This window comes from Palaemon carinicauda, chromosome 3 (assembly GCF_036898095.1).
Source record: "Palaemon carinicauda isolate YSFRI2023 chromosome 3, ASM3689809v2, whole genome shotgun sequence".
NCBI classification, from domain to species: Eukaryota; Metazoa; Arthropoda; class Malacostraca; order Decapoda; family Palaemonidae; genus Palaemon; species Palaemon carinicauda.
Genome location: NC_090727.1, coordinates 149,779,622 through 149,800,788, shown reverse-complemented (window position 1 = coordinate 149,800,788; position 21,167 = coordinate 149,779,622). Strand labels below are relative to the sequence as shown.

Here is a 21,167-nt window from a genome sequence, read left to right as displayed (position 1 = left end):
CTCTGTCCAACCGACCCAGAGCTCATGACGTCAGAGGCATTGCAACGTCTCTGGCGTTAAGAATTTTTCTGTGGCAAAGGTATTGCAAGCGGGCGTGTGGAAGCGTCAGACGACCTTCACAGCCCACTACCTGAAAGACGTAACCCACAGGAGAATGGAAACCTTTTCCATCGGTCCTGTGGTGGCCGCACAACAAGTGATCTAATGTTCAGGCTCATAGATGGACAAGTAGCAGAGGGTTGAGGGCTGAGGTTACCCGGGTTAGTCTGGGGTGAATGAAAAGAATGTCTGGCTCCCTTCTTTCTGTTACCTTCTCCCCCCCTGGGGAAACTGCTCCGCAAAACCAAAGCATAGCTGACCTCACCCCTCTGCAGGTAAGAGTCATTTCCCTTGTGCATCCTTATTATGAATACATACTTTGTTGCGTCACTAATACCTCGTGAGGGAGGGTGTTGGATATGTTTTGTATCTGTGTCGGAACAAATAACAAATTTGGAAATAATTTGTATTTTTCCTAACATACAAACCTGGAGCTATTTATACAAATTGGCCCGCCACCCTGTCCCCCTAGAAGTTCTGCCAGAAAGCAAAACTGGTTACTCAACCGACAGGTGTGAATGAGCGGGGTAGCCAGTCTACCCCAATCCCCTCCCGCTAACTAGCGGATGGGGTAATTATCCCTCACTAAAATTGTCTTGGCTGGTTTGTATGTTAGGAAAAATTCAGTTGTTCCGTAACCGAAATACAAACCACGCTATTTACAAAGGGTTATTACTTTTAGCGTAGCTGAAATGGCGAGCCATTAGAATTTAACGAGGGTGTATTACCCCCGCGCTAGTTAGCGGGGGGGTAGGGGAGTGGTAGCTAGCTACCCCTCCTCCCCCTCACACACAGGTGAATACTCACTTTCACTTTTGGCTCGGACTGTGACAGACGTCTCTGTCTTGGTCCTCGCTTGGCAGCCATTGTCTGTTTTGTCTTTACTTAATCGCTTACTTTTCTTTTACTCAATATATATGTAAACATGTTTTCATGTTTGTATATATATTTGAGTATAGAAATAAGTAAGTTTCCTTTTCAGATGTGTGTGTGTAGTGTACGATATCTACGTGGAGGCCTCGGCAGTTAGGCCACCACGGCCTAATTTTATGGGTTGCGATCGAGTTTGACTTCGGTCTTTCTCTCTCTCTCTCTCTTGAGGTCGTTCACCCTTTTACTATGTTTTACTACGCCCTTGTAGCTTCCTTCCCGTGTGGGTGGGGTTGCTACGCCGTACATTTTGTCTCAATTAGTTTATGAATCTAATTGTAGTTGTTAATTTTTCAGCTTGTAGAACGATTCCTTTCGGGGTTTTCGTTTTTTCTTTAGTGTTCATTCATTTTTAAATTACATAATTACATAGTTACATAATTATAATTGTTATAATTCTGTTTTGGTTACAGCTCTCCTTCCGCGAGTGTAAGTGGTTGTGAGGGCACGTGCCTGTTGTGTAATTCTTGTTCCTTTTCCTCGGGATTCCTCTTCGGAGCCTTCCCGGGGGAATGAATGTGTACTAATATTATTTGTTTTATTTTTTTACAGTTACCGATCTAGTTCGTTTCTGTAATATAGCAACGGTGTGAGCTGTCTGGTTGAGTCCTGGGGATTCGGCTGTTGCTGCCTCCCCCCTTGTATTGTCGTCAGGGGCGTGTCTCCTTCTACTGGTAGTACTCCCGTGTCGACGGACAGCTCTCCAGTTCATTTTAGAACAGTCAGGAGGCTTGCCTCCTTGGGCGGATAACTTTCCTTCCGAGGGAAGTTTTTTCCTGTCCAGGCTTGAGCTTTTCCTCTTTTGGGGGGTTCTTCTCTTGCCTTTTTTTCGTGCGACTATGCTCTTGGTGCTAAGCGGTCGCACCTGCAGTTTCGCTCAAGGGGCTGGGCAACTGCAGGAGCTCCTCTTCGGAGGATTGCCCCTTTTAGGTCACTGGCTGACCAGTCTCTTCCACGAAGTGTTTCTCTTTCGTTCGCGAGAGAGTACACTCATAGAGACTCCTCTTCGGAGGTTTCTTCTGTTGCTGTTGCTGTTGGCCTCCCTCGCCGTAAGGCCCTCCGTCCGCCTCGTCGTAAGGGCCTCTCATCTCCCTATAAGGGTGCTTGAGGCGCCTTTTTGAATCTCCGTTTGCAGCCTACAACTTCTTTTTCTCGATCTTCCGTCTTGGTGCAGATGGACAGCAGTCTAATCTCGTCTTCCGACGGGCAACGGTCTTCCCGACGGACAACGGTCTTCCCGACGGACAGCGGTCTTCCGACGGACATCAGTCTCCCGGCGGACAACGATCCCTTCGGGGCAAAGGGTTGCCCCCACGGGGGTTCTTCCCTTGCGTGTCAGGGTTTCCCTGCGCGCCCTTCTGTTCGTCAGCGCTCTCCTGTTCGTCAGCGCTTTCAAGATGATCTTCCCTGCGGTTCCTGTTACGTGCCCTGTGCGCCCACGTTCGCCCTCGCGATCTAGAACTTCGGTTCAGGTCGGGGTCAAGGACTCTTCTTCTTTGCGCAGGCTTCCACGCGTAGCCTTCTGCTCGTCAGCGATCATCAGCTCGTCAGCGATCATCAGCTCGCCAGCGATCGTCAGCTCGTCAGCGATCATCAGCTCGCCAGCGATCTCCGGATCGCCCACGTGTGTTACAGCTGGCACGCCAACGTTCTCCAACACTTCTGAAGGAACATGGTTCGCCAGCTACTAGCTCAACTGCGGATGCTGATCGCCATCGCGCGACCCTCAACTGCGGATGCTGATCGCCATCGCGCGACCCTCAACTGCGGATGCTGATCGCCATCGCGCGACCCTCAACTGCGGATGCTGATCGCCATCGCGCGACCCTCAACTGCGGATGCTGATCGCCATCGCGCGACCCTCAACTGCGGATGCTGATCGCCATCGCGCGACCCTCAACTGCGGATGCTGATCGCCATCGCGCGACCCTCAACTGCGGATGCTGATCGCCATCGCGCGACCCTCAACTGCGGATGCTGATCGCCATCGCACCCTTTCACGCGATCATTCACCTGCGCATGCTGCTCGCCATCGCACAACCCTGAACGATTGCCCGCTTACGCATGCTGCTCCTCATCGCACCACCCTGAACGATCGCCCTCCTGCAGATGCTGATCACCATCGCACCCTTTCACGCGATCATTCACCTGCGCATGCTGCTCGCCATCGCACAACCCTGAACGATTGCCCGCTTACGCATGCTGCTCCTCATCGCACAACCCTGAACGATCGCCCTCTTGCGGATGCTGATCACCATCGCACCCTTTCACGCGATCATTCACCTGCGCATGCTGCTCGCCATCGCACAACCCTGAACGATTGCCCGCTTACGCATGCTGCTCCTCATCGCACCACCCTGAACGATCGCCCTCCTGCAGATGCTGATCACCATCGCACCCTTTCACGCGATCATTCACCTGCGCATGCTGCTCGCCATCGCACAACCCTGCACGATTGCCCGCTTACGCATGCTGCTCCTCATCGCACAACCCTGAACGCTCGCCCTCTTGCGGATGCTGATCACCATCGCACCCTATCACGCGATCATTCACCTACACATGCTGCTCGCCATCGCTTACCGCCAGCGATCTTCTTCACCTACGCGGCAGCACGATCCCTCGCCGTCACGCCCATTCGCCTGCGCGCCCGCGCGATCGCTCGCCTGCGCGCCCGCGCGATCGCTCGCCTGCGCGCCCGCGCGATCGCTCGCCTGCGCGCCCGCGCGATCGCTCGCCTGCGCGCCCGCGCGATCGCTCGCCTGCGCGATCGCTCGCCTGCGCGCCCGCGCGACCACTCGCCTGCGCGCCCGCGCGACCACTCGCCTGTGTGCCCGCGCGACCATTCGCCTTTGCGCGACCGTTCGCCCTCGCGCGACCATAGTTCGCGGCGAATTCCACAGCCGGTGGTAGCAGCAGGGACGCGTGCTCCTAGGCGGCACTCGGGATCACCTCCATCCAAGCACAGGTTGGTAGTGCAGGACGAAGACAGGTCAGTACAGCATTCTTCCCACCTTCTTTTCAGGCAGGAACCGTCGTGTCCTCTCCAAAGGATCGCCCGATCCCTTTCACCTTAGCGAGGATTTCGGACTCTGTGTCCTTGGAGCAGCAGACATGGTTTGATCCGCTGGCACGGGCGTTAATGAGGGTTATGAAACCAGCACTCACCGGCCAGGGTAACAAACCAGCGGCTGTCTCTCCTACGCTGAAGAGAAAGAGAGGAGTGGACTTCGTGGTGACTTCCCCCAGGGCGAAGTTGGTTCCCAAGAGGTCGGTCTCGAGGGTCCCCTCTCCTGCACGAGTACTCTCTCCTTCTCCCGCCCTGGAAGGATTTTTGGCGGGGGGGCTTTCCGTTGAAGATTTCTCCATCGGACAAGGGGTGACTGCTTACCTCTTCCTCTGGGAGCTTACCAGGTTCTTTCCCTCCTCGTTTACGGCCCGAGGTTTGGTTCAAGGAAGCTACAGGAAGATCAAGGGTACTTTCCTCCTCTCGAGCTCAGGCACCTTGGCCTTTCGTCGTTAAGTATCTACTTGCGGACAAGCTCGATGTTGTACCATCTGGACGCACTGACTGAAGGCTTCCTTCGGGTGTCTCATCTGTGGAGGTCAACGACCTCAGACACCCTTCCATCCTTGAGAAGAGTTTTGTCTTTGCCCAAGGACAGAGACTTAAACATCTGCTGTGCGGAGTAAATCGACTTCCGGTTTCACTCCTCCAAGGCGCTTTCTTCCAGACTCTGCAGGGCTCCAGCTCCCTTTTCTTTCAACCACGTCGGCCTAAGTTATCGGCTACGACAACTGGGACAAGGTGTCCAATTGCAGTTTCCTCCTGTCAGGAACAGATGGCACGGGAGACTCCCCCGGGGGGGCATTGTCCTAAAAGGAGTTCACGAACTCTAGGATTGCAGGTTTTTTCGCTGGGAGGATGCTTAAGGTTACTCATCCGAATGACAGCTTCCCGATGCCCATTCCCGCACAATCTCTGTGAGTAGCCAAGGATATCGCGCCTGCCGTCTCTGTCAGCGAATTCAGTGTCTCTGAACCTCTATGCCATAGCATCAGCAGAGTTGCCCGGTTGGGCAGAATGATCCATACCTTAGGCGAAGGTCTTCCTTAGGATCATCGACGGCTTCACCCCCGGCCCCCTCAGTCGATCCTTTCTTGTAAGGAAGGATCTGAGAGGGGATGTCCATAGTCGACCTCTCAGCCCTGATCAAGTTTGTCGAACAAACTTCGGCCAGCGTAGACCAGCAGAATCGATCAGACTGGTAACGAGGCGACAGGACTCCTTTAACCCTGGATCGGAAGGACGGGTACTTTCAGTTTCCATTCCATCCATCTTCCAGGGTGCTCGTCGAATTCAGCCTAAACTGCAAGTATTCCTGCTTATGATGCAGTGTGGCTATCCCGCCGTGGCATAGCAGGTTTGTTTCCCCAGAGAACTCTCCCTGCCTTCCTCTTGGCCGCTCAGGTGCAGACTTCCGCCTCCTCTGCTGTTTGGAGGGCTGGTCAACTCCGGTAGGCTCGGGTTTCGACCTTCTTCAGCGCCGGGAAAAGCTTCCGAATGCTGACCATGAGTGTGGGCTCATGGTATTTTGCTTGGAGCCTTCTCTTCCTCTGCCTCAACATCTGGAGTATCTGGCCATGATATTGAGTCAACCGCCTTACCACGTTGGAAACCCCGCTTCTCGTCCGTCCAGCGAGGTTAAGCAACGTCGGTACTTGGATGGGTGACCACCTGGGGACGCCAGATTCTGTTACCACATCCTCCGAGCCTTCCTTTCGGTTGACTGTGGCAAGACTGAGGAGAGTCGCAGTACCTGTTCTCAGTCAAGCAGAGTTTTCAGCCCTACCTTGGAACGTTTCCTAGTTCTTCTTTCCTCATTGACCCGTTTATAGTCCGAACGGTCGCCTCAGGATAAGTTCCATGTGGGGCGATCCAAGTTCCGGTGGCTTCAGGCAATGTTTAACCGGACTCCCTGGCCCTATGGGACCAGCGGAACTATTAAACCTGCAATGGGTGTTGACCTATGGAGCCTCTTGATGGTAGTGGATATTCTCGTCCTTTCCCCACATTCTTGATGCGGTTCTCGGACTCGTCAAAGGAAAGGGGGGGGGGGGGGGGGCATGTTCCGGTCCAGGCCTATGGTCAAGACCTGAAGGATACCTCTCCATCATTCAGGCAGGCTTAAGGGCCTTAGTCTGGCCCCTCTTCAGATCCTACCGCTCCTGCCAAGTCGCCCCGTTGCGTGTCGACTTCATGCTAACCAGCAGGGGACGCATTTTCACACCTTCACATCTTGCAGTAGAGATACCGGGATGATTGAGATTCTCTCAATTCCACCATCGGCTCTCTCATTCCAGGCAGGGGAATGTTTCTCTCAGACTATCCGAGCAGAGCCTCATAGAGAGAGTGTACCTAGGGGTCTTTGACCTTGGGTAACCAGCAAGTGCTGGTCTGGGGGACCTGATCGCGACAGCTTGGAACCTCAAGCTTCCGCTAGTTTTCCCCCCAGTCTCAGACCCCGAGACTCTGGCAAGATGCATTCCGGTGATGGTGGGACAACTTCGACGCCTGCGTCTTCCCTCCTTTTTGTCTGCGGACAATGGGTCTCAACAAAACCAGGTTGTCTGTCAACCTTTCAATGGGAGAGCTCCACTGGGATTATGCGCAGAACGGTTTCTGGACACTCTGCTTCCCCTGACGGAACTCCCGGGAGAGCTTCTCCCACGGCGCAGACTACTCGAGCAACCACACTGCGACATCTCTCCCGAACCGGGGCGTCGCTTCGGCTTCATGCCTGGAGACACTACGCTTCCTCCTCTAGAAGAGACAACCCGCTACAGTCGCGGTACGGAGGTCGCGTCATCTGCGATAGTCATCCACAGGGGTCTCCCAGGCAAAGTGAAGAGTCTAAGGTGGTTGGTGCCGTGGGAGATATACCTCTTCCCGTGAGGCCTCTTCTCCAGCAATAACGGTCTTATTGCCCTTCGGCGGGAGGAAACTCCTTTCCGCTCTTGGCAATGAAGCCTGTCGCTCAGCCTTTCCCTGACCTTCAGGCTTAAAGGAATAACTTTTTCCTGCCCGCTGGATCTATCCTCGCTCATGCGAAGCTACGATCGTCCCTGCCCTAGTCGGAGGAAGACCTCCAACTTGGAGCATGGCTCGGACTTTTAGTCCTTTAAGAGATCTTCTCAAGACCCTTTTACGACAGGCCTCGGATTGTATTCCGCCTTGGGTCTTCTGCTCACTCTGGCCACGGCCAGTGTGTAAGCAATCTTCTTGGTCTCTTACTACTCCCCCCCTTTCTAAGGAAGAGGGGAAGGCAACATTCAGGCTCGCTCCTGAGTTGTTGGCTAGACTCAGAATCTGAGGGTCCCGACCCTTCGGTCCGATTCATTCAAGATTTTGAGTCTCCATTCTGTGTCTGATGTCCCAAGACCTTCTCTTTCTTGCCAGTACAGGAATCGAGAGGTTAGCGCTGGGAACAGCTGCAGTTTGGCCTCAGTTGCAGCCGATTTGGGAACACAAGGAGGACATGGGGGGAGAGTCACCAGTATACCTCTTCAGCCCGGACTCAAGGACATTCATCTCGACCTGTCTTCAGACCCTCCCCCGTCACGTCGCCCTACAGCACGATGTTGGATACATCGCAACGTCCCTCGCCTTCGAGTAATACTACTCTGTGACGCAGGTGCTACAAGCTGGAGTCTGGAAGCGTCTGATGACCTTCGCAGCCCGCTTCCTGCAGGGCGTGACCCACAGGAGTCTCGATACGTTTTCTATCGCTCTGTGGTGGCTACACAACAGCTGGTCTAACCTCAGGCTCCTTTTTGGACAGGTAGCAGAAGGTTGAGGGCATTGTTATCAGGTTTTAGTCTGCATGAACGAAAGAAGTATGTCTGGCCCTTACTTCTTTCTTCATCATCCCCTCTACGGGGAAGCAGCATCCTGGTCTCTGCATAGCTGACCTCGAACCTCTGCAGGTAAACCATGCTTCCTTGTGTTCCGAGTATTGAGTCAATACTGTCGCGTCCCCCATACCCTGACGAGGTGGTATTGGGAACGTCCTAACCCAGAGTTCCTTCTGGAACTCCAGGTCAACTGCCTAAGACGGGTCACACTTCTTCCTTCACACACAAGCTTACGTAGGCCACATGGTTCCTTGCGGTGCAAGGAACTTGTGAGGTGCAGGGACTCCTTTTCTCGAGTGCGACTCACTCGGATTCTGAGTCCCCGGGTAAAGCCAAAGCCAGTATGGCTGGGGACTTTCCACCCTTCCTAAGGGATAAGTCACCCTTTGTAAATAGCGTGGTTTGTATTTCGGTTACGGAACAAATGACAAATTCGAAGATAATTTGTATTTTTCCTAACCATACAAACCTTAGCTATTTACACATATTTGCCCGCCAGCCCTGTCCCCCAAGACAAGTCCTACCTCTAAGTGAAAGTGAGTATTCACCTGTGTGTGAGGGGGAGGAGGGGTAGCTAGCTACCACTCCCCTACCCCCCCGCTAACTAGCGCGGGGGTAATACACCCTCGTTAAATTCTAATGGCTCGCCATTTCAGCTACGCTAAAAGTAATAACCCTTTGTAAATAGCTAAGGTTTGTATGGTTAGGAAAAATACAAATTATCTTCGAATTTGTCATATTATTTCCAAATTTGTTATTTTTGGCCAACTTGCAGATTTTTTTTATCTCACTGACAGCATAAAGGCTGTGGTATAAAATCCAATCTGGTCTGTACTTTGAAGTACCCAAGTAAGAGGATTTAACACTTTAACCCCCAGGCTATTTGGAAATTTCCAACCCTTAACCCCCAGGGGATTATTTTTTTCCCAGCACAATTTGCAGTATATTTTTTTTAAATTGCTCTAGCAGCCTTAATTTTTGTCATAGAGAGGTCAGGTTGGTCTCATTCTCTTGGAAAATGCCTGAATTTTCTCAAAAATTTATCAAAAATATGAAAAAAAAATTTTATAGCAATTTTTTGCAAGGACGTACCGGTACGTCCATGGGGGTAAAGGGATGTGTTTTGTGAAACGTACCAGTACATCCTTTGGGGGTAAAAGGGTTAATAGGGAACAGGGTTGCATGTGGCAAAGAGCTTTTTCATTATCATGGTCCTATATGCAAGAATGCCATTTTCATGAACTCATTTGATAGTGCATAAGATAATGAATTTTAATTTTATTTTAACTATACTGATGGTGTATTTTAAACAATGGTTTCCCAAAAACTTGTCTCTGAACCAGTTTTTTTCCAATATTAAACTTACCCGATAATCATGTAGCTGTCAACTCCGTTGCCCGACAGAATTCTACGGGAGGGATACGCCAGCTATCACTATACTAGAGGGGGGTGTACTCACCAGCGCCACCTGTGGCCAGGTACTGCAGTACTTCTTGTTGACACCACCTCAATTTTTCCTCTGTCGTGCTTCCGGCAAGACGTTCTTGGATACGCTTATGATTTTGGAGTATTGTTCACGGTTTTTGGTGAAGTATTTCTCTAAGATTTCAGCTTTCGCTATACTGGAAACTTTTCTAATTAGCTTAGATAGCTTTTATTTGGTTTTGATTAATGGTTAACGATCTTTTGCTTGATTTGGAATCCCCCTTGACTTGCTCTTTGATTCAAGATGTCTGACCTTTCACAAGCCCCTCCCCATAGACGATGTAGGTCTTGTATTAGGCGTATTCCGAAGGCCTCGGTTGATCCTCACACCGCTTGTTCTGACTGTAGGGAAAGACCCTGTCAGTTGGAAGATCGATGTGAGGAATGCGCCGGACTTTCGGAACTTGAATTTGTTCGATTCCTTAAATATTCAACCAAGTTAGAGAGAGAGAGAGTTAGGAGGAGTTCTTCTCGCTCTTCGCTTTTTTCCTCACCTCATGATCCTCAACCTTTTCCTCCCCCTGTAGTGGCTACCCCCGAACCTACTATTTGTGCTCAGCCTGATATGTCAGTTGTTTTGCGTGCCATTCAGGCTTTAGGTGACAAAGTGGAATCGGTGGTTAGTGACCATAAGTCTCTTTTGGCAGACGTCAAAGAACTTAAGGTCAAAAGTGCAGTGGGAGGTGATAGTGCCAGTGCTGTGCCAAGTGCTAGTGTCAGTGCGGTGCCGAGTGCTAGTGTCAGTGTCAGTGTTGTGCGTGAGGGTACTTCTGTGCGTGCCAGTCGTCCTCCCAGTCCGGGACCTCTTGCAAGCTCCCAAGCCCAGGGGAGAAGCAATGTCGAAGGGCAAAAGGGTTCGGCAGGCCTTGATCGGCGCACAGAAGTATCCTCGGTGGTTGCGGGCGTGTCTTACAGAGACCGTCACTCCCACCCGCAGACGATTGAGCCCGTCTTTTACTCGTCTGCAGAAGAAATATCGGGGAGGAAACGCTGGACTCAGGTCTCAAGACCTCTTAAACGTAAAGTCCAGACCTCAAGAGTTCAACAACCCAGATGCAGTCATTGGATTAGCTCTGACTCTCCGCTGTCATCAGGTGACTGTACACCTCCTAAGAGAGGTAAGGCGATACCTCAACAGACCTCATCTTCTGTTAAGGCTTTGCCTCAGCAGACCTTAGCGTCTGCTGATCCCAAGATGACTTTGCTGCAGTCCATGCAGTCGCAGCTTGCGGTCTTAATGCGTGAGTTTCAGGCTGAGAAGGTTGCACCTCCTCCTGCGAGCGCTCCGCCTCACCGCAGTCCAGTCTGCCAGGCGTACGAAGTTGAGGTTCCTCAGGCCACCTTACCGCGTTCTGAGTTGCCAGTTACCAGCGGTGTGCAGCAACCTCAGCCTTCCTTAAGGCAACCTCAACAATGGGAGCAGGAGTCTTATGCTTTACTTCCTCCTCTTCCTCTTGCGGTTAGACCATCGAGGCAGCAACCTCTTGAGGTACGACAACCTCTTCCATCCATGAGGCAGCCACCTCAGCTCTCGCTGCAGCGACCTCAACTCTCCTCAAGGCGAGAGCCTCAACTCTTAAGGCTAGCACCTCAGGAACCTCAACTCGCGAGACAGGAACTGCGTTCTGCGCAGCCGCTACCTCAACTCTCGCAGCTCACACCTCAGGAACCTCAACTCGTTCCTCAGGAACCTGCTACTGCGCATCCGCAACCCTTGCAGCAAGCGCAACTCTTGAGACAGGAAGCTCATGCTAGGAGTCGGCCACCTCAACCCATGCGCCTACCTTCCTCCACTCTTCTTGACCAGTCTTTGCAGCCTGAACCTCAGGTTTTAACTCAGCAACAGAGACTTGAGGATGAAACCACAAGTGTTTATGCACCTGCTTGTTCAGATTCTGCTGTTCAGCATACCGCTGTTACTTTACCTCTCACTTCGCTACACTCTGGTGATGAGGTTTCTGAGGAGGAAGCTGCGCACCTAGATCCCTCTTCGGACGTGGAGGAACCCAAGTCTTCTCCTCTACCCATTGACTTTCGTAAGGTCCTGGCTCTTTTCAGAGAGGTATACCCGGACCATTTTGTTTCTGCTACCCCCCGCTCTCCTCCATCTGAGTTTTCGCTGGGCATGCAACCGGTTAAGTCAGCCTATACTAAGCTCGTCTTTGCTAGATCCTCTAAGAGAGCTTTAAGAATATTAGGGGATTGGTTGCAGTCCAAACAGCAACTAGGGAAGACTTCCTTTATGTTCCCACCTACTAAGCTCACTTCTAAGGCGGGCGTATGGTATGCCACAGGAGAGGAACCAGGCTTGGGAGTCCCTGCCTCTGCCCAGGCTGATTTCTCAAGTTTGGTCGACTCTCCTCGTAGATCAGCGATGAGGCGCTCTAAGGTCTGCTGGACCTTTTCCGACTTAGACCACTTCTTAAAGGGTGTATTTCGTGCCTTTGAGATTTTCAATTTTCTCGACTGGTGCCTGGGGGCCCTGAGCAAGAAGACCTCCCCTGCGGACAAGGACTCAGCCATGCTTATAATGTCCTGCATGGATAAAGCAATTCGGGATGGGTCCGGTGAGCTTGCTTCAATGTTTGTTTCAGGAGTTCTTAAGAAAAGGGAGCAACTTTGCACTTTTCTTTCTTCCAGCATCACACCTTGTCAAAGGTCTCAACTCCTTTTTGCTCCGCTTTCTAAGTTCTTGTTCCCCGAAGAGCTTATCAAGGATTTGTCTGCGGCCCTGATTCAGAAGGACACTCATGATCTTGTGGCCTCTTCAGCTCGTAAGACTAAGGTTGCTCCCTCAGTTCCCAGGACTTACCGCACCCCAGTGGCTGATACTCCTGCTACAAGGTTTATTCCGCCCTTTCGTGGCAGAGCCCCCAGCCGAGGAAGCTCCCGTCCAGACTCTTCCAGGAGAAGGTCTAGGAAAGGTCCCAAGACTTCAAAAGGCAAACACTGACTCTCCTCCTCTCCAGACAGCAGTAGGAGCCAGACTCAAGACCTTCTGGCAAGCTTGGGAAAGGAGAGGTGCAGACGCCCAGTCTGTCAGGTGGCTAAGGGAGGGTTACAGGATACCATTCTGCCGCAAACCCCCTCTGACCACTTCTCCCATCAACCTCTCTCCCAACTACAAGGAAAAGGACAAGAGGCTAGCGTTGCACCAGGAGGTGTCGCTCCTGTTACAGAAGAAGGCAGTGGTTACAGTCCGGGACCATCAATCCCCGGGCTTCTACAACCGTCTCTTTCTGGTGGCCAAGAAGACAGGAGGTTGGAGACCGGTGCTGGACGTCAGCGCGCTCAATGCTTATGTCACCAAGCAGACGTTCACTATGGAGACGACGAAGTCGGTCCTAGCAGCGGTCAGGCAGGAGGACTGGATGGTCTCGTTGGATCTGAAAGACGCTTACTTTCACGTTCCTATTCATCCAGACTCCCAACCTTTCCTGAGATTCGTTTTTGGAAAGGTTGTGTACCAATTCCAAGCCCTGTGTTTTGGCCTAAGCACAGCTCCTATGGTGTTTACGCATCTGATGAGGAATATTGCAAAATTCCTCCACTTATCGGACATCAGAGCCTCCCTTTATTTAGACGACTGGCTGTTGAGAGCCTCCACGAGTCGTCGCTGTCTGGAGAGTCTCAACTGGACTTTGGACTTGATCAAGGAACTGGGTCTATTAGTCAACTTAGAAAAGTCCCAGCTCATTCCCTCCCAATCCATAGTTTACCTGGGAATGGAGATTCGGAGTCAGGATTTTCGGGCTTTTCCATCGGCCCCAAGGATAAGCCAAGCCCTAGAATGCATCCTGAGCATGCTGAAGAGGAACAGTTGCTCGGTGAGACAGTGGATGAGTCTAACAGGGACCCTGTCATCGTTAGCCCTGTTCGTCGAGTTAGGGAGACTCCACCTCCGCCCTCTCCAATTCCATCTAGCAGCTCATTGGGACAAGGATTTGACGCTAGAAGCAGTCTCTATTCCTGTCACCAAAGAGATGAAGACCACTCTCTTGTGGTGGAAGACCAACCTCCTTCTCAAGGAGGGCCTATCGTTAGCGATTCAGACCCCCAATCTTCATCTCTTCTCGGATGCATCAGACTCGGGCTGGGGCGCGACCTTGAACGGACAGGAATGCTCGGGAACATGGAACAGGGAACAGGAAACGCTCCACATCAACTGCAAGGAGCTGCTGCCAGTTCATATGGCCCTTATGAACTTCAAGTCCCTCCTGCTAGGCAAGGTGGTGGAGGTGAACTCCGACAACACCACAGCCTTGGCTTACATCTCCAAGCAGGGAGGGACCCATTCGAGGAACCTGTACGAGATAGCAAGGGACCTCCTCATTTGGTCAAGAAGTCTAAACCTCACTCTAGTAACGAGGTTCATTCAGGGCAACATGAACGTCTCAGCAGATCGCCTAAGCAGAAAAGATCAAGTCATCCCCACGGAATGGACCCTTCACAAGAGCGTGTGCAACAGACTTTGGACCTTGTGGGGTCAACCTACGATAGATCTGTTTGCCACCTCCATGACCAAGAGGCTTCCGTTGTACTGTTCCCCAGTTCCAGACCCAGCAGCAGTTCATGTGGATGCTTTTCTGCTGAATTGGTCCCATCTCGACCTTTACGCATTCCCACCGTTCAAGATCATCAACAGAGTCATTCAGAAGTTCGTCTCGCACGAAGGGACACGGCTGACGCTGGTTGCTCCCCTTTGGCCTGCAAGAGAATGGTTCACAGAGGTACTACAATGGCTGGTCGACGTTCCCAGGACTCTCCCTCTAAGAGTGGACCTTCTACGTCAACCTCACGTAGACAAGGTACACCCAAACCTCCACGCTCTTCGTCTGACTGCCTTCAGACTGTCGAAAGATTCGCTAGAGCTAGAGGCTTTTCGAAGGAGGCAGCCAGAGCGATTGCCAGAGCAAGGAGGGTATCCACTCGTAGAGTCTACCAATCTAAGTGGGAAGTCTTCCGAAGCTGGTGTAGAGCCAATGCAGTTTCCTCTACCAATACCTCTGTAACCCAAATAGCTGACTTCCTATTACATCTAAGGAATGAGAGATCCCTTTCGGCTCCTACGATTAAAGGGTACAGAAGTATGTTGGCTTCAGTTCTCCGCCACAGAGGTTTGGACCTTTCTTCCAACAAGGACCTTCAAGACATCCTTAAATCTTTCGAGACTTCTAAAGAACGTCGTTTATCCACTCCAGGCTGGAATCTAGACGTAGTCTTAAGGTTCCTTATGTCTCCTAGGTTCGAACCTCTCCAGTCAGCTTCCTTCAAGGACCTTACCCTCAAGACTCTTTTCCTCGTCTGCCTTGCAACAGCTAAGAGAGTTAGTGAGGTTCACGCCTTCAGCAAGAACATTGGGTTCACATCCGAATCTGCAACATGTTCTTTACAGCTCGGATTTTTAGCTAAGAATGAACGTCCTTCACGTCCTTGGCCTAGATCGTTTGAAATTCCTAGCCTTTCCAACATGGTGGGTAACGAGCTAGAAAGAGTTCTTTGCCCTGTCAGAGCTCTGAAATATTATCTTAATAGGTCAAAACCTATACGAGGACAGTCAGAAGCCTTATGGTGTGCAATCAAGAAACCTTCGATGCCCATGTCCAAAAACGGAGTTTCGTATTATATAAGGCTTCTGATTAGAGAAGCCCATTCTCACATGAAGGATGAAGACCTTGCTTTGCTGAAGGTAAGGACCCACGAAGTGAGAGCCGTAGCCACTTCGATGGCCTTTAATAAGAACCGTTCTCTGCAGAGCATTATGGATGCAACTTATTGGAGGAGCAAGTCAGTGTTTGCATCATTTTATCTTAAAGATGTCCAGTCTCTTTACGAGAACTGCTACACCCTGGGACCATTCGTAGCAGCGAGTGCAGTAGTAGGTGAGGGCTCAGCCACTACATTCCCTTAATCCCATAACCTTTTTTTAACCTTTCTCTTGAATGCTTTTATTGTTGTTTTTTGGGTTGTTGCGGTAGGCTAAGAAGCCTTCCGCATCCTATTTTGATTTGGCGGGTGGTCAATTCATTCTTGAGAAGCGCCTGGGTTAGAGGTTGTGTAGAGGTCCTTTAGTATGGGTTGCAGCCCTGTATACTTTAGCACCTTAGAGTTGATTCAGCCTCCTAAGAGGAACGCTGCGCTCAGTAAGGAAGACGAACTTATTAAAGGCAGAGTAACGGTTCAAGTCGACTTCCTTACCAGGTACTTATTATTTCATTGTTATTCTGAATAACTGATTATATGAAATACGGGATACTTAGCTATCCTTTAGTCATGTACACTGGTTTTCACCCACCCCCCTGGGTGTGAATCGGCTACATGATTATCGGGTAAGTTTAATATTGGAAAATGTTATTTTCATTAGTAAAATAAATTTTTGAATATACTTACCCGATAATCATGATTGAATTGACCCACCCTTCCTCCCCATAGAGAACCAGTGGACCGAGGAAAAATTGAGGTGGTGTCAACAAGAAGTACTGCAGTACCTGGCCACAGGTGGCGCTGGTGTCAACAAGAAGTACTGCAGTACCTGGCCACAGGTGGCGCTGGTGAGTACACCCCCCTCTAGTATAGTGATAGCTGGCGTATCCCTCCCGTAGAATTCTGTCGGGCAACGGAGTTGACAGCTACATGATTATCGGGTAAGTATATTCAAAAATTTATTTTACTAATGAAAATAACATTTTTTTTATTTTACTTCGAGGTAACCAAGATTAGGTTGGATAAATTCTGATTGATATAATTTAGGTTTTAGGAAAATATATTTTATCGTAAATTTTGCAGATTAGCTTTTTATTTGTTGGGAGAGTACTGTATAAGGAAATTTTTTATTACCTGAAATATAGTTAATGAATTTTTTTTCTTTTTTTTTTCTTTTACCGTTTTTCCTATTTTTATTGGAAGATCTTGGCAAAAGCAGCAAGCATAGTTAGTACAGTACTTTGTTTTTTAGCTTTATACCAGTATCAAAATCATATTTCTGGGCTCAACTTGTGTCGCTCTGTGAAATGCTCCTTATAGCACCATTTCAAAGGTATAAATACTGCTAAATATACCAGAGAAAAAAGTTGCATGGAATGCTAGGAATATATCCAGCTCGCTCACCCCTAAAGGGTGTCGGTAATAAAACTGGGGCGAGTGATACCACTACCAGAGATCCCTTTCCAATTAGACTTCTTCCTCCTCAGAATCCCCCGTTACTACGAGGTGTCGTTCACTACTGCTACTGCCGCCCCCCCCCCCCCCACTACCTATCCTTCTCCCATCATTCCTTGTTAGCACCCGTGAACGTTCGGATGTGTTGCTTTTTTTTTGTGATGATGTCAGGCGTTTTGGAGATCCATGCTCCAAAATTGAGTATTATATTAATAGATTTTTCCTTCGTCAAAATCCCTTTTATGTGTTTTGGAGCAAGCACTGTAATTGTATGAAAATGTATTTTATATGTTATTACTGTTATTAGGGAGTTCAGTATTCTATTAGGATATTGCCTTTTAAATTTTGGTCCAATTACATTTGACTCAATATTTTGTTAAAATTTTTCAGCATTCCAAAGTTAGATTGTCACATATTCTAACTTTACACTAGATACTAAATTGTCATGTTGAGAGAGTCTCGTCTTTTTACCAGGGTGAGTTCCCTTTACTATTGAACTCATTGTACATCCTGCATTTGTTTTCCTGCTGAATGTTTTGCATTGGACAAAAAAGAGAAGTTTGTTATTTTAGTTTAAAGGAAATGTTTTGAGTCAATATCTGTAAATTACAGATTCATATACTGTAGCAGTCACCCATCTTATATGGGAACCTAAAATCTCTTGGTGGCGGGACTTCAGGCTTCTTGGTTGATTAACTTACAAGATTCTTCCTAAAGAATAGCAGTGACGCTCCTTTGTTGGCTGACTTGGACGACAAATCAAGGTGAGGTTTGAGAGTCTATTGTACGTGGTTAGTATTAGTGAAGTTGGAATGACTAGTACTGTATATTTATGCCTATCTCAAGCATAGTTTCATTACCTTTTGAGATTTTTTGAATTACTGATTGATATCATAATATTTAAAGTTGTTTGTTGCATAATTTTATTCTAAAACAAACTATAATATGGAATATTCAAACTGGCATTAGCATTACCCATCTAGTTATTGAGTTATTTAATTTGATCTGTATGAAACTTTTAATTGTTGAGAGGGCTGATTTTATTCATTTAAATTTGTTTTTCTTTAGCATTTTATATTTAATTAAGGATTTATTTAATTTTTTTGGGGGGGGGTCTTTTGTTTTTTGAATAATTTTCATCAACATGAATGGAGACTAAGGATTGTTAACGTTATAAAACTTGTAATTAATTGGCTTAAAATTAGTTTTCCTTACACAGCAGTGCGAGATATAACGTTATTATTCATTATTATGTTTTGTATCCAAGCACAAGGATAGTCCATTTGTTTTTACCCTAAATTGATGGTGTTAGGTTAGACTAGGTATTGGTCATTATGGACATTGGTGTAGTAGGTTGGCCAGGGCACCAGCTGCCAGTTGAGATACTACCCCTAGAGACTTATGGGGTCCTTTGACTGGCCAGACATTACTACATTGGATCCTACTCTTTGGTTATGGTTCTTTCTCTTTCCCTACACATACACCGAATAGTCTAGCCTATTCTTTACAGATTCTCCTCTGTCCTCATACACCTGACAACACTTAAGATTACCAAAAAATTCTTCTTCACCCAAGGGGGTTAACTACTGCCCTGTAATTGTTCAGTGGCTACTTTCCTCTTGGTAAGGGTAGAAGATTCTCTCAAGTTTTTTTAGTTTAATATGAAAGATCTAATGTAATGTTACTCTTCTTAGTATATTTATTTTGATTATTTACTACTTCTCTTATAGTTTATTTACTTCCATGTTTCCTTTCCTCACTGGGCTATTTTTCCGTTGGAGCACTTGGGCTTATAGGGTCTTGCTTTTGCAACTAGGGTTATAGCTTAGCTTGTAATGATAGAAATTAAAACTTTGTGGAATGCCCTAAAATTTAGCTTGACCAGCTGCCTTTTCCGGGCATTCCTCTTTTTTGTTGTTTATTTTTTTTATAGAATAGATTGCCTAGCGGTATTTCTGGGCTCCGACCCGTGCCGCCCAGTGAAATGCTCCTTAAGCACCATTTCTAAGGTATATAACTGCTATATATTACCAGAGAAAAAATTGCATGGGAATGCCAGGTTGAACCCAGCTCGCTCACCTGTATAAGGTGTCGATATAATACTGGGGCGTGATAAATCACAACCAGAGGCCTCGCACCATTAAGATATCTCCTGTCAAAATCCCCGAACAGCGAGGTGCCGTTCAACATCGTACTACTACTAGCCAACCCACGCCAGTGACGTCACTCCTTTATTAGCACGCAGTTTGATAACCGTATTTTGTCTGGTGTGTGTATTTCGCTGGTTTTTCTCTGGATTTACCTCAAGATGTCCGACTCCACTGTCACTACATCTAAGTTAAGTACCAGATCCATGAGTTTTGAATTTTGGAGGGGGCCTTGCCCTTTTTTGTTTATATTATTCAGCTTATTATTCACGACCTTGCTGGGTCTCTCTCGGGCGGCTCCTTCCTCTCTCTCTCTCGTTCGTTCTTAACGATTTTCAATAAGTCCTCCATACTGATTGTTTCTCGTTATGAACTTTATGGATTGCCACGGTTCACACACCGTATCATTTTATTTTGTCCTGTTTTATGATAACAGTTATTTCATATTCATGTGCGTATTTTTGGAGGTTGGCATGCTTGATCGCCATCGGCGTTCTTTTCCACATATCATATCTTGGCTTATTTACGTTCGCACGCCACGGACTCGCTTATCATTTTAACGTCATTCGTATGCTTGCATTAGTTCGAGGGGCTTACATGAGTCAGTTATTACAATTTAGTTTTCATTTTGTTAGCACTTCACTGACCCTGTGTTCTGTTGGTAGTCCTGCCTACTGCTAGCGCCGTCAGGCTTGTTTTCTCCTGTCTCTTGTTCGCGCCCTCGTTTGTTTTACGATTGATTTATAGCTAATTTTATTATTATTATCATCCAGCATGCCTTCCTCTCTTATTTACCATGTGTTATGTTTTTTATAGTGTTTTAATCTTTCCACAAGATCATATCACTCGTGGGTCTGGCAGGTTGGTATACAGTACCTGATATTGTCTCGGAGCCAACCTACTCCTAGCCTCCTCCCGCCGTTATCTTATAGCGCTATGTACTCCTCCCGGGGCCATCCGCTTTGCACGAGCGGTTCCCGTTGTTCTGTGAGGCATTCTATTATTATGCATTAATGTACATTACTTTTCCCCACTACTCTACCCGGTCGTAGTAGTTTTCTTTCCGTCGCTCGTTTGGCCGATGATCAGCGGGAAGTTTTCGGCTCGTTCCGTGGTACCTTGCTATGTTATTTATTTATTTATTAAGTTGTGTACGGGCTTCTCCCTCTTGGTCCCGTATTTCACGGACCCTTTTAAGATCCCTTTCCCCCCTCTGTCACGCACCTCATATACATATATATATATATATGTTTAAAGACTTTCATTACGGGATCCCCGGGAGTAGCTTTTATTCATTACCATTCGGTCGAGTTTTTAGTTGAGCTCCGGAGCCAACGTTATGCATTATTACTTGGATTCCCTTTATATTTTAGTCACGTTTATCTATTATATACGATCCTAGTTCTCGACCTTGCCTTCCATGATATGATCATGACTACGGTCTGACTTAATTTAATTTATTAATTTAATTTAACAATTTTACAATCAAGTAAAGCTGTTATTTGATTTTTTAAACACCGGGGCCCCGGGGGGTCCCCTCTTTGCCTTCATTCAATTATTAAGGCATTTATATATGAATAGTTTTTATCATTTATTTGATATATGACGTATAACCCCCTGAACCCCCGGGGTCCCCTATTTGCCTTCATTCAATATATTTAAGGCATTTATATGAATAGTTTTATCATGGATTGGATGTATATATAGAGAGTTACAGCATTCAGGCCCCGTGCCCTTCATTTGCTCCCATTCAGGATATTTATAGCTATACTGTATATATTCAACTTTATCTCCATGTTCTTAACTTTTATAATATTTAAGCACTGGGACCTCCGGCCCCTATTTGCTTTCCTTTAAGATACTCGTGTATCTTTTATCTTACAGACTGTCCGCTGTGCGATGACGGCATTTGCCGCTGTTCTCCACCAACCCTGCGGCCATAATGTGTGTCGTTCGCACGCTCACTGCTCTCTTCAAGTGGATGACCTAGCTGTTTGGCATCCGGACAACTGTCCTGTCTGCTACAAATTGGCTTCCACTCTAACATCTGACTCGGTGAGTGCATTTACTGTAATACAGACTTGTGGGGAGTTACATTTTATGTCCTCTTTTAATATTTTATTACTTTAAGGCCACGGTCCTCTGGACTTCCTGCATGCCTTATATGTGCCTACGAAGTCCTTGGGCTTCTTAGTTTTTTCTTTGGCACTTTTCTCCCTCACTAATAGTCTGTTCTCTTTCAGAGCACCCAGCTTGAAAAGGACACAGCCCGAGCTACCCTCAAGATCTGGATTGGCGGGTTCGCCCGCAACGTGAAGGCCAGATGGCCTTATATCCTTTCTGAGGAATGGTGTTCCCTCCTCTACCCCAATGCTGAAACATCGGCTGAGGTCCCCAAAGCGCTGGCGGACTCAGTCATCGAGAGCATTGCATCTC

General features: G+C 48.1%; 1 long non-coding RNA gene across 2 annotated transcripts in view; it reads left to right on the top strand.

Annotated features, from left to right (window-relative positions):
- Positions 1-21,167, top strand: part of LOC137638634 (uncharacterized) — a 60,694-nt gene that overhangs the window by 24,240 nt on the left and 15,287 nt on the right. For both annotated transcript variants that reach the window (XR_011044161.1, XR_011044160.1), the window contains exon 3: positions 17,197-17,348. This is a non-coding gene — a long non-coding RNA (uncharacterized lncRNA). The remainder of the gene's footprint in view (positions 1-17,196; positions 17,349-21,167) is intronic.